This window comes from Muscardinus avellanarius, assembly GCF_963383645.1.
Source record: "Muscardinus avellanarius genome assembly, chromosome: 4".
NCBI classification, from domain to species: Eukaryota; Metazoa; Chordata; class Mammalia; order Rodentia; family Gliridae; genus Muscardinus; species Muscardinus avellanarius.
The window spans coordinates 908,006-921,250 of NC_137789.1; positions in this window are offsets into that span (position 1 = coordinate 908,006).

Consider the following 13,245-nt stretch of genomic DNA (forward strand, 5'->3'; position numbering starts at 1 on the left):
AAAAGTTCTTTGTGGACATAACTAGATTGAGGGTCTGAGCTGAGCGTGGTGGCACAAACCTGTAATCCCAGCATTTGGAGGTTGAGACCGGAGGATCGCGGTTCGCGGACAGCCTCAGCTACTTAGTGAGGCCCTTCGCAACTCAGTGAGACCCAGTTCCAAAATAAAGAATAAAAAAATTGGGCAGGGGATGTAGCTTGGAGGTCAAATGCCTCTGGGTTCCATCCCAGATCTGCAAAAATAAATAAATTAATTAATTAAAAAATAGGGCTTGGGTGTTGCTCAGAGGTAGAATGCCCCTGGGTTCAATCCCCAGAACCAAAAGAAATAAAAATTAAAAAGTACATAGATTAGGGTCTGAAGGTGAGACCAGGTGGGCCTCAGGTGCCAGGGTCCAGCCTCAGCCAGTCCAGGAGTCTTGAAGGAGGCGTAGGGTCAGCGAAATTGAAGAATGGGAGACGCCGTGCTTAGTAGCAGCGGGAAGGCATCTCTGCCTGTGCCCTAGAATAGACTTCATTTATACATGGACCTGACAAGTTACAGCAAGCCACATCATATGTATTTTGCTTTTCAAAACCACATTACACACACATTGTTTTTCATTAACCTGAATTCCACGTAGCAGGCATACCCCTAAGCCACCTGTTTTTCCTGTTTTTTGTTTTTTATTAATTTGTAATGAATTGACCCACAAGACCTATTACTACTCTACATCACACATAATAAACTTTCACTGAACTTATCCTCTCCTCTATCTTAGCTACTAAATATTAGACTTACTGTATCTACTTCTAAAATTAACTGCTAATTTTATCTGCTGTTTTGGCCACTAGGTATTCTATTAACTTATTTTGACCCAAACATCAAACCCCCATTAAACTTATTCTGGTTTTTCTAGGATACAATGCCTACACCTAATTTCCTATAATACCTATTAAGTTGTCTGCCAAGAGAACTCTTTTAGTGAGCAGGCACCAAGAAGGTCCCCGCCTGCCCAGCCCTTTGTAGGAACAGCGGAGTCCTGACGTCAAGCCGTTTTCCAGTAATATTAACTCTGTGTTTTCCATTCATCATATGCTCCTGTACAGGAAAGTGGAGGCTGGTTGGAGGTGGAAAAGTATTCTGATTAGTGCTAGCCCCTTGAGGGGGATACTATAGTCAACGCCCTAACTTATAAGCAACATATGGAAGGCCCTGCACAGTAGGTATAATTTGCCTCAAGTTAACTTTTTCCTTTCATGGCTAAAACCTTAAGTGAGTCAGGTGTAAGCAGAGGAGCAAAGAGCTCTTTTCTATGTAGCTTTTTTTAAGTTTTCCCAAAGTCATATATATATATACATACATATATACACATATATACATATATATATATGTGTGTGTGTGTGTGTGTGTGTATATATATATATATATATATATATATATATATACATATACACATTTAGTGCTATTCCCAACACAAATCTTAGGGCATTTTCCAGTCATATTCACATCAATTTTCAGATTATTACAAAACATCAATCCTCAATCAAAGCAATATTCAAATTTCATTAATATTATCATTATTATAACTAAAATCAAGAGGGATAATGGCTTCAGCTTTGCCAGAGTCTTCCAGCCCCGCAGAATTCTCTTCCCAGCTGCGACCCTGTCATACAGCAGGAATGGCGCCGCCTCTGCTGCTCGGGGCCACGCATCCATGCGGGAGACAGCCTGGTGGAAGGGAGCAGACGGGATCACTGGATGCGCGAGGCTGCTTGGAGCTGGGGGGCTGGAGCCTCGTGGAGCCAGAGGCAAAGTCGGGCCTCACCCTGAGGCGGACTCCGGCCTCAAGAGCGGGAAGAGGTATTTCTGTTATTAGGCACCACTGTGTGGCTCCTTGTTATGGAAGCCAGAAAGACATGAACATACTCCTTTCCCACATCAAAAGTAGTGTCATTGGGGCGGTTCTGTCCTGTCTCCTCGGGGCTGCAGAGCCTTGAGCTCCCTGTCGCCCTCTACCCAGGCTTGAACACCAAGGCTGGCCAGCCAGGGCCACTTCAGAGCATCCCATCTGCCTCTGGCCGAAACCAACATGGTACCCGGCCAAGGTGCTGCCCTCTAACTGCACCCGGAGGGGCCCAACGGGGGGCGCCAGGACGCAGGCCCACCCCGGGGCTCTAGGCCCTTTCCTGCAGAGAATTGCTTTTCTACTGCGCTGACTTCCAGGTGGCCCCAGGCCCAGCAGAACCCAGGGTCCCACCACAAACGCCTCCTGGGGTGGCCTGTGCCCCCGTGCGGGGCTGGGCGGGTCCACGCTGACCTGCTCCCAGCTGCTGAGGGTGCCCCGGAGCCTGGAATCCCCAGTTCATGGGCAGGCTCACACTAGCAGGATCAGCTTGATCTGGAACCATGCTGGGTCCTGCTCACTCAGGCCGGGCCGCCCGCCTTGCTCAGATTCCGTGGAAAGCTGAGCGGTTCCTCTGGTGTGGAAGCAGCTCAGGAGGTGCGGTTCTGCCTTCAGGGCCGTCTGTGGGAACTATGGTCGGCGGCTTTGTGAACTTGGAAGGAGGAGGACTGCACAGGAGGATGGCGACTCGGCGATGGAACCCTGAGGCCCTGTCCACTGTGGCAGTGTTATCTCATCGGTTACCTCAGGACATCTCGAGCACAGGTGTCAGCTGAGACTCTGACCAAGGGTCTGGAGACTCGTGCTGGTCACTGCCTGGCCCGTGTCTGCCTGGTGGGCCCAGGGCAGCAGGGCCGGCTGCTCCCCTCAGGTGTGTAATTTGGGGCCCTGAGTATCAGCAACAGAAACTTAGGCAAGAGATCATTTTTTCCAGTACTTGGGAGGCTAAGACAGAAAGATTGCAGGTTCGCAGACAGCTTCAGCTACTTAATGAGGCCTTCTGAAACTAGGTGAGACCCTGTTTCAAAATAAAGAATAAAAAATAGGGCTGAGGGTGAAGCTCGGAAGTAGATGCCCCTGGGTTCCATCCCCACCCCCCCCACACACACACTAAAAGCTTTGGGAGAATAATGAGAGCCCACTGAATTGTTAGAGATGGAAAACAGCCCAGGGAAGAGGGGCCCATGGGTCCCAGGAGGGGAGGGCAGGGGAGGGGACCCCGTGCCACCTGCAGGCCTGTCTCCTGGGTGTCCACAGCCCAGGACCACAGCTGGGGGAGGAGACACAAAACAAGGAAAAGGAATTCCCTCTCGGTTCTTGGGCCAGGAGCCTGAATGAAAGGTGTCAGTGCGTAGTGTCCCCTGAACCCCAGGCTACGCCCTTCCCTGCTGCCTGTAATGGCATGGCGCACACCCTGACCTCAGTACTCGGAGGGCTGAGACGGGAGGATTGCAGGTGTGAGGTGAGTGCATGGTCACTCAGTGAGACCTTGTTTCAAAATGAAAAAAATATTACCCGGGTGGGGGTAGCTCAGAGATAGAATGCTCCCCAGGTTCAGCCTCCAGTAACACACACGCACGCACGCACGCACACACACACACACACACACAACCACACCCTTGCCCCAGCTCAGCACCTTGGCTCCGCCTGCATGTCACGGGGCTTGTCCCGTGTCTGTCTTCATGGGAGATCCTCTCACGTTCACCAGTCACATTGGATTAGGCCACCTAATGACCTCACTCCTTTGATGACATCTGCAAAAACCTGTGTCCAAATAAGGTTGCATTCCCAGGTCTTAGAATTAGGACTTCTGTTGGGAGGGGACAGGACCGGGGATCTAACCCAAGCCTCACCATTCTCCTGGGAGTGAGGGCTTGAGTGGAGCTTTGGGGGGAATACAATTAACCCATAAGAGCAGGTGGCCAGCCAGAGCCATGCTAGCCATTGTGATGTTTCCAGAATTTTGGGAGGGGCTGGCGGGCGTCTGGCCCCAACGTGGTTTCCCTGCCTGCCTGGACTCCGGGTCTCAAGGCTTCAGGCCCACCAGACTCGAGGCTGCGCCCAAGGTCCCGTGCACACGCCTCCCTCAGCCTCTGGAGCCCATGCTTTTGCTTTTATTTTCAACTTTTATTTGAGCTGGGTTCTTGGGGACCAGCCAAAGCCAAGGCTCTGCCCATCCCTCCAGGTCGGCAGAGCTGCAGAGCGGCCACGTGGCCGCTCCCCATTCCCCACTCAGGGAGGGGCTCAGGGCCCATCACCTGGGACAGGGTGCAGGTCCCTCGGACTCCCGTCCCCAGACCCGTTGGGCTTTTCTATCATCAAGGTGCAAGCACTGCTAAGGACAGAAACGACTACTGTGGCCACGTTTTCCTTCCTACTAAATTTTACGTTGGAAAGGGTAGTGGTACACGCTTGTAATCCCAGCATTTGGGAGGCGGAGACCAAGGTTCGAATGGTTCACAGACAGTCTCAGATACTTGGTGAGGCCCTTCACAACTCAGTGAGACCCTGTTTCAAAAATAGAGACTTGCTGGGCGTGGTGGCGCACACTTGTAATCCCAGCAATCGGGAGGCTGAGACAGGAGGATCACGGTTTGCGGACAGCCTTGGCTACTCAGTGAGGCCCTTTGCAACTCAGTGAGACCCAGTTTCAAAAAAAGAATAAAAAATAGGGCAGGGGGTGTTGCTCGGAGGTCAAACGCCTCCGGGTTCCATCCCCAGGCCTGCAAAAAAAAAAAAACAAAAACAAAACAAAACAAAAATTAGAAAGACTAAAAACTAGGGCTGGGGTGTAGCTTGAGGTATAATGCCCCTGGGTTTCAAAAAAAAGCCACTCGTCTTGAGATACCCCCTGCCAAATGAGACCTCCACCGGAGCCAGTTCCCTGTGCCACCTCTTCCTCCCAGGGGCTCGGAGCCCCCTGGGGAGAGAGAAGCCCCACGCATGTGCCCTGTGTCTGTCCATCTGTGGCCAGGCCTGGGCCCTGACACCTGGCCACCTCTGCTCCCCCACCTTGGCAGGTGCCCGGCTTCAGGCCACATCCGTGTGGCAAAGCCAGCTCTGGCCAGGCTGACCTCTGCCCAGCCTGAACACGCCAAGGCTCATCCACAGGTGAGATGCTCTCCTGGGCCAGGCGCCGCTCCTCCTGGTGGCTCCCCCCACCCACAGAGGCTAGCAGAGGACCCGTGAGTGCAGTGAGGGTCCCGCTGGGCGGGTGTGGCTTTCCCCATGCAGAAGTGGACTTGGCTTAGCACCCTGGCCTGGCCCCTGGGACGGCTGGCGCTGCCCTGAGTTTGCCCACGGTCTCCCAGGTCTCGGCTTTGATGTCACAGGCCTTGGCCAGCCCAGGAGCCTTTGGCCAAACCTGACCTGGCCCTGCCAAGGGGGAGGCAGGCCAGGGACCAGGAGGAGAGTGGGCACCTGCTCCCTCCTCCCACAGCAGGCCTAAGGGCCAGGGAGGAGAAGGGCTGGGGCTTAGCACCTTGTGGGGCACAGGCCCAGATGCTGGACGGGCTGCTGGTCCTGGGCACTCCGTGGCCTCTGCCAGGATGTCCTGGCAGCCCATGGGCACTGACTATGAGGCTGGGTGCAGAGTGGGTGGGCCTGTGCCAGGAACAGCCTTCCCGCCCACTGAGGCTCCCCATGGGGACCCACACAGGTCTGAGGCGGGGGCTGAGAACTGGGAGCAGGCAGGACAGGGTGGGCCGTCCTAGGGTGTGGGGCAGCCAAGCCCTCCGGGGAGAGGCGTCTACCACCCATCCACCCACAGCGTGTCTGCGGCCTGCCCTGGCCTGTCTGCCTGCCCACCTCACCCAACATTTTGCGATGGAAAGTTCCCAGGGCAACAGCAGCACAAACCTATGACGAAGAGGCGGGGCAGGGCGGGCCTGGGGGGCACGGGCCAGGCAGCTGGGAAGGGCAGGGCTGGCTTCAGGCCCCACTGTCAGCAGCGCAGGGGATGCTCCGAGGCCTGGCGGCCCATCCCTATCCCTCACCCAAACGGATGGCTGCTGGGAGGGCCTGGGCCCTTGTGGCAGTGGACATGGGCCCTCGGTGTGTCTGCCAAGCACAGCATCTACTCCTTGGTAGAGGAATAGACACAAGGATGGGCCAGGGGGCTGGTTGGAGGGGCCCACACAGCGCACTGTGCACCTGCAGGGACCCAGGAGCATCCTCACCCCGCTGGGGAGTGACCTCCCCACCTGGTCCAGCAGGCCTGGGAGGAGGGGGCGACCAGGCTGGAGAAGGGGCGGGCTCATTCCAGGCCCAGGTGGGAGAAGGTGTGGCCAGGTGTGGGGTTCCTGGAATCAAGAACCGACCAGTCTGGGGTGTCCTGGGTGTGGGGTGGTGGGTGGAGAGGTGGTGAGGCCCTGTGGCTGGGGCGGGGGCTGCAGCCCAGGGCTCCCTGGGGTCTGCATGGCTGTAGAGCATTCACCTGTGGTTTCTCAGCCCTGCTTCCAGGGGGTATGCTCTGGCTCCAGCCATCTCTCCTTCAACTCCGTTGAACTCAGCTCAAGGAAGTGTGGGTAGTCTGAATGACCTGGTGGGGAGTGAGTGCCCCAAAGCCCCCCACTGTAAAGGGCACTGAGGGGGAGGGGTGAGAAGCTCGGCTGAAGCCCCTTTCTCTGCCCCTCCCCCATTGCATGGCTGAGGCAGGGCACTGGTTTCCTAGGAAACTAGAAGCCACAGCTGGGCTGGCCAGGTGCGGGGCCTGGGCAGAGCTGGGCGCGGGGTCCCTCCAACTCCCAGGCTGGGCCAGCAGTGCAGACCCCAGAGGTGAGTCAGGGGCATGCCCAGCACCAGCAGTGCATGGGGCGGGGGTGCGGTGCAGGCGGCTGGTCCTCCCTGGTCCTTCTCACCCCAGCAAGTCCGTCCTGCAGCGCAGGTGGCTCCACCATGGGGAACCTGGCCACCTGAGCTGCTGGAGGAGAGGAGGAGCCGCTTGGGGGGCAGCCCCAGGGCCTGGGGGGCCCCTCCCTGCCTGCTGCACTGCAGGACCATCTCCCCCCAGAGGCCTCCCCTGCCATTCAGGTGACAGAGATGACAGAGACAGTGGTGGCAGGCTGTGGAGGTGGGGCCTGGCTGGCAGAGAGGGCACCGGCCCAGGCAAGGCAGGAGGGCCAGCGGGCCCTTGCAGGTGCCCCTGGACACCCTGCAAAGTTGGCTGGATGGCATGGAGGAGCTGCAGGCCTCCCAGGGATCCCTGGCTGCAGATACCACTGCGGCTGTGGGAGCAGAAGGTATAGGCGGTGGGTGCGTGGGGCTCACACTCCTAGCTAAGCCTTGGTGCGTGGCCAGGCCACGAGGGGCTGGGCGGACGCAGAGCTGCTGATGGTGCCGGGGGGTGGTGTGGAGCCACAGGGACAGGCTGGGTCTCCGACCTCACCCCACAGTTGCTCCGGCACTGGCTGGGGGAGCAGGCTTCGGGCAGCGGGGAGCCCGGCAGAGCTGCGCACACAGTGGCACCAGGTGTTGCGGCAGGCAGAGGCCAGGTGAGGCCACGGGCCTGGGCAGGAGGGCAGCGGGCTAGGGTGACTGTCCTTCCTTGGTCCCCAGAGGGTCTCCTGGAGCGGCTCATCCCAGCAGCTCAGAGCTTCGAAGCAGCCGGTGAGGCTCTCCTGGAGAGGCTGAGCCCCGGCGAGCAGCTCCCAGCTGAGGTGTGGCAGGAACAGCTGCAGGTAGGACCCGGGCCCATGGCATCGGCGAGCGGGCTGGTATGGGGCTCAGTGGGCTATGTTCACAGTGCACGTGTAAGGGGGCTGCGGCACGTGTGGGGGACCTGGAGAGGCCCCTGGAGAGCAGCTGGAGGCTCAGGGAGCTGCTGGCAGGTGAGTGGACCTCAGCCTGGCTGCTGGGTCAGAGCATCCTCAGCGCTCATGTTTTGGGATCCACAGAAAAGCCCACGCAGCCCCTACACACAGCCCCATGCCCGTGTTCCCGCCTGGCCCCAAGCTCACTGCCCCGGCCTCTTCTCCCCGGGGCCACAGAGGACCAAGGGCGCCCAGTGGGGCAGCAGCTGGAGCAGCTCCAGAAGCAGATGAGGCTGGTCACATCCGGCACGGCCTGCGCCTGGCAGAAGTTGTTCTGTGCCCAGAGGATGGGGTCCCCCGAGCCCTCACCCCAGCAGTCCTGGAGGACCAGCCTGACCTGGAGGAGGCAGCCTCTGAGAGCCCAGGGCTCAGGGACCAGAAACAGGTGTCTGTGCCCCCAAAGGCGGCTGTAACCCCAGCCCAGGGAGCAGGGAGCAGGGAGTGTGCGCCCAGGGCTTGCTGCCCCTGGCCGGGTGCCCGGGATGATGCTGGCCTCCTCCTCTAGCTGAGTGTCCGGCTGACGCAGCTAGCCAAGCGGCTGGAGCTACTGGCATGGCGAGCCGAGGCCCCTGGCTGGGCAGCAGCGCACCCGGGGCCTAGCCAGGAACAGAGGCTCCCAGCAGGTGCCCTGGCGGCTCCGGGGGCCGTGGCGAGAGGGCACACAGCCAGAACCAATGTGCGCTGGCTCGGGCGAGTGCAGGGGAGCCGGGCCAGGAGGGTGGGCCGAGGGCCATGAAGGGCAGGCTCCTAGGCAGTCCGGTCTCCTGTCTCTTCAGAAGTGGAGCCCCCGGAAGGCTGCGGGTCAGAGGCTGAGCAGCAGGACCTCGGGCTGAAGGCCACGTGGGGACAAGCCCAGCAGACCTGGTGTGGCCTGGAAGAGCCGGCAACAATCAAGGAGGGGTGACAGCCTGAGGGCAGCTGGGACCCTGCCTCCCAGGTGGCTTGGATGGCCTGGGCAAGGGAGAGATACCCAGAGTCCCTTGGGAAGACAGGGCGGCCCTGGGGAGGCAGGACCCCGCGGGACTCGGGCTGAGCATCCGTCAGCTGGCGGGAGGGCAAGTCAGGGTACCGAGCTCCTTGGGAGCAAAGAGGACATGACCGGGGGCAGGGAAATGGGGGACTCTGGCAGTAACTGTGAACCCGGCTCCCGTGCGTGCAGCATGGCCCCGCGACTGTCCCAGCAGGGTCAGGATGGGAGGCCCAGGTGGCCCCTGGCTGCCAGACAAGAGCAGCTCCTCTGAGACACTGCTGCCGACTCCAGGCTGTGTGGGTGGCTGGGCGGGGGCCGGGTCCTCGCTGGGCACACTTCTCACCTTCTCTACTTAGGGGAGTGCTAGCACCGTGCCACCTCAGATGAGCCCGTCTCTGCAGCAGCTGGACACACACTGCAGCGAGATGGGAGGCAGGTGGGCCCCGAGGCTCGGCCAGGCCCTCTCCTGCGACTGCAGCTGGGGCAGTGCCTTGGGCCGGTCTCCCTGTGAGGCAGAGCTCCTGAGGCAGGCGGAGGGCTGCTCCCGCGCTGACCCCGGCCCTTCCTCACTTGCTCGGCCAGGTTTACTTCCCAGATTTGGGCCTCTTTTAGTTTCCCGGGCTGCTGAAGCCAACTAACCCAGCCCGGGGGCCCGGACCCCAGAAACCCTGTGGCTGGGAGTCTCCAAGCCTCAGTGTGAGGGCAGTGCGGCGGCCGCTTCCCGGGCGCACTCTGGCAGCCCCTCTGCAATGGCCGCCGCTTCCTTCTGTGCTTGTTTGCCTCGGTTTCCCCTGTAAGGACAAGGACACCAGCCGCCCCGTGGCCCCGCCTCTTGACAAGTTGTCACCTTCCAGGCCTGGGGGGTCAGGACTTCAACATAGGAATTTGGGGGAACAAAATTCAAACACAGAGAGTGCCTGCTGAGCTTTCCTCGCCTACACCCTGGGCATCCGCTCAGCGCCGGGCAGTGATGACCCGGTCTCCGAGGCCCAGGAGAGGAAGGACAGGGCCAGCCGGGGTCGCCCTTGCTGGTGGGGGGCAGTGTGAGGCACGGGTGGGCGTTAGGTGGGTAAAGGCGAGCCCAGCCCTCAGGGCCCTGGGGGTGTTGCCTCAGAAGGTGGGTGCTGGGACCGACTTAGAGGGAAAGCCAGGTACTCCTGGGCAGACAGGTGGCCTTTTCTGAGCCAGGTGGAGGGGCTAGTGGTGGGTGGGGCCCGGCCACCCCTCCCAGACAAGGCTGCCTCACTGCCAGGCACACAGAGACCCCAGCACTGCCAAGGCCAAGGCCGGGGGGATCCCGGGAGGACACCTGGACCCAGCAGACACTGAACAGAAAGCAGCGCGCTGGCCCAGCTGGCACTGACTGGAGGGGCTGGGGGCACAGGCATGGCCTTCCTGCTCCTGCTCCCGACGGGGAATAAAGGGCTAATGGGGACGAGAACCCACCCCGCTCTGCCCGGCTGCATTTCCCTTGCAAACTCCATTCAGAGGCTGTCCTGGTGCTGCTCTACCCCCAGCGCGCCTGACATTCCTGCGCAGTGACTTGGCCAGGGGAAGGGCGGGGAGGGTTCCAGCGTTTGACAGACAGCCCCTCCTGCCTGGGGGTGTTTGCGGGCAGCCCCACCTGCCTGCCCAGCCCCACAGCCACAGCCCCACCTCCTGCCCACACCCCCACAGAGGGCTGGGCCTGCGGGAGGGGCCGCGCAGGTTTAAATGCTAAGGGGTGGGCAGGGCAGAGCGAGCAGAGGCGGTGCAGTGCGGATCCAGCGCCAGCGCCCGGCACTTAGCCAGCAGGTGGGGACCAGCGAAACCGAAACAGCTGCGCACGCGGGCGGTGGGGGGACGGGACCCAGGGCTCTCAGGGGCTCACGGCGCTGGGCCGGCCGAGCTCTGGCTCCTACCTGACCTCTCCTAGCAGGAAGGGGTCTCTGCGCAGGGCATAGGGCGCCAGGCGATTTGGCTGACACGCTCACCAATGGAAAGGGAGGGCGGCTCCTGGCCTGGAGCTGGGTGAGGGAGGTGGGGCTGAGCCCAGGAGGAGCTGCCCGCCATCGGTGTGGGTCACAAGGGATGGCCACTCTGGGTGGCCATAGGCGGGGGCCCACCTCCTGCCCACACTGCCCACCATGCAGCAACTGCTCACAGTGGAGTGGGGGCTCGAGGGGACACCCCCGTCCCAGGCTGGAGCGCAGAGCCCGCACTTCAGTGTGGTGACAGACAGTGGCCCAAGCCTCCCCCAGGAGGCAGATCTGCCCTCCTCTGGAATGGCCCTACCTCCCTGGGCAGAGGGCTCCTTCCCCTAACGCTCTCCACCTCCCTCCCCCAGCCCCAAGACCACTGGCCCCTGCCCCCGAGGCTGGCAGCCGCTCCCCAGGACGCTGGTCCATGGCTTTCCTGGCGGGAACTTGACTGGGCATCCTTGCCCGCACGCCACCTCACTGCTCACCTCCCAGTTCCTGGTCTGCCCTTTCCCAGGCTCTAGACCCTCTGCCAGCTGCCTCCCCAGGCGCCACCCGACTCCAGGTGTGTGCTCAGCTGTCCTCTAGGCAGCCTGGGAAGGGCCAGGGCCAGGGAGCTCACAGCAGGCCCAAGGTCACCCACAGACCAGCAGGGAGTGGCCCAGCCAGCCACCGGCTCCCGCACAGTCCCACCCACCCCCGGGTCCGAGCTTCCTCCCCAGTCTCTGTTCAGGAACCTGAGCTGCCTGCCCACTGAGCCTGCCGTGACTGCACTGGCTCTGTCTGGTTTCTGGTACTTGTGCTGGCCTCCCGAGTGTGCAGTGCCTGGTGTGACAGCCTGTGTCCAGGTCAAGGCCATTTCCGCCTGGCCACCTCTGCCCCCCCATGGCCCAACGCCCTGGGCCCCACCCTGCTGGGCAGTGAACTGCCCGAGTGTCAGTGGCCCTCCGGCCTGTGTTCTTCCCTGACCCAGGCTGGACGCTGCCTCATGTGGTCCCCAGCTCAGAGGCCCAGGTGGTGTACCATGTAGGCGCGCGGGGAAGGTGCCTCGGGGGTCCAGGAACAGAGTCTGAGATGGGTTGGAGGCTCGGGGGTCCTGTGGAGGGGAGGAGGAGGCAAGTTGGCTGAGGGAGATACTGGCCTGCTAAGTCTTGCTGGCCCCTGAAGACAGGGCTGGCAGACCCATGTCCTCCACGGGCTACTGCCCCAGAATGAGCCTCCAAGACGCTGCTGGGCCTTCCTTGGGGAGCACACAGGACAGGGTTGGTGGCCTCCCGGGACCTTGCCTCTCCCCTCCGTCATCGGGCAAGGATGCCTCCGGCTGCGTGCCTGGCGGCTCGGGCCCCTGTGTCCCTTTGGGGTGGGGCCCTGACTCCTCTTGACCTGGTCTGGGATGCGGAGGTCAGGAAGCTGCAGCCCTGCACAGGAGGGCTGGCCCTGAGCAGGCTCGCTTTGCAGGTGCAGGATTCCTCAAGGGGAATGTGTCTATTTGAGATTCGGAGGTACGTTGACCCAACATCCTCACCCCACCTGGGCCTCCCCCTGGGAGGACGTGCCCACTGAGGTTAAACCTGGTCGTGGGCCCTCGTGGCGGGGCTTCCTGGGCCGTCCTGCCCCAGGAGACGAGAGCCCCACAGCGGCACGGCCGGTCACTCCAGCCTCTGGTGCTCTTTCCTCAGGGCTCGGTTGCTTAGCCGCAGCCCTTCATCCCGATGCCCTGCGCCCTCCGTGTCCTCCCCACTGTGTCCCAAGCACGCCCCCCTGGGAGAGCCAAAGGACAGTGCTGCTTCTGGGGCCCTGGGCTGTGCTCCAATCTGCCGGCTAGGTGGTGAACATTAATGGACCCCCAGGGTCACCAGGCCCTGCTATTGACACCCGAGTTTCTGAGCAGGGTGCCCAGAAGCTCGGGACTGTCACCTGTGGGAAGGAAGAGAGGGTGGGGTCTTGCTGAGGTGGTGGGCCAGGACACCATGGCCCCGGGGCGTTCAGAAGTGGCACCAGTCCTGTCAAGGGACTGAGCCTGCAGCCCCAGGAGGGTGGCGCCACCCTGAAGAGGCTGGTAGCGCCCAGCTCAGGGACGACGCTGCAGTGCAGTGTGCGGGGTGTGGGCCAGCGTGGCATGGCGCCCCTGGCAGGACAGCTGTCAAGGAGGGGGTGCTCGGCACCTTCCAAGGCCGGAGTGCAGCTGGGGAGGAGCACCAGAGGCCACGGTGGCCGCGTCCAGGGGAAGGTGGGCACAGGGTTCGGGATGCCAGGCAAGCCGGGCCGAGCTGCCAGCTTGGGGAGCTGAGGTTAGGCCCGGGAGCTCTGTGACTCAGTGGTTACATGACGATGGAGCAAGATCCTGGCACCAGGGCATAGTGCCCGCCTGCCTCACGGTTAGGTTCAACATGTGTCTGTGAGAAGGCAGCAGTGTGTAGGCTGTGCCAGAGAAGGCTGTGCTCTGGGCGTGAGGGCAAGCGGGGGCCTTCCTCAATCCTGTGCAGGGGCAAAGGCCGTGAATGGCTCACACATGCTTCCCAGCAGAGGGCAGACCCACGCACCAAGGGCCCGACTACGGGGCAGGCACTAGTGCCGCGGAGCCTAGAGGCCTGAGTTCAGGGGTGGCCAGGGCCCTACTGC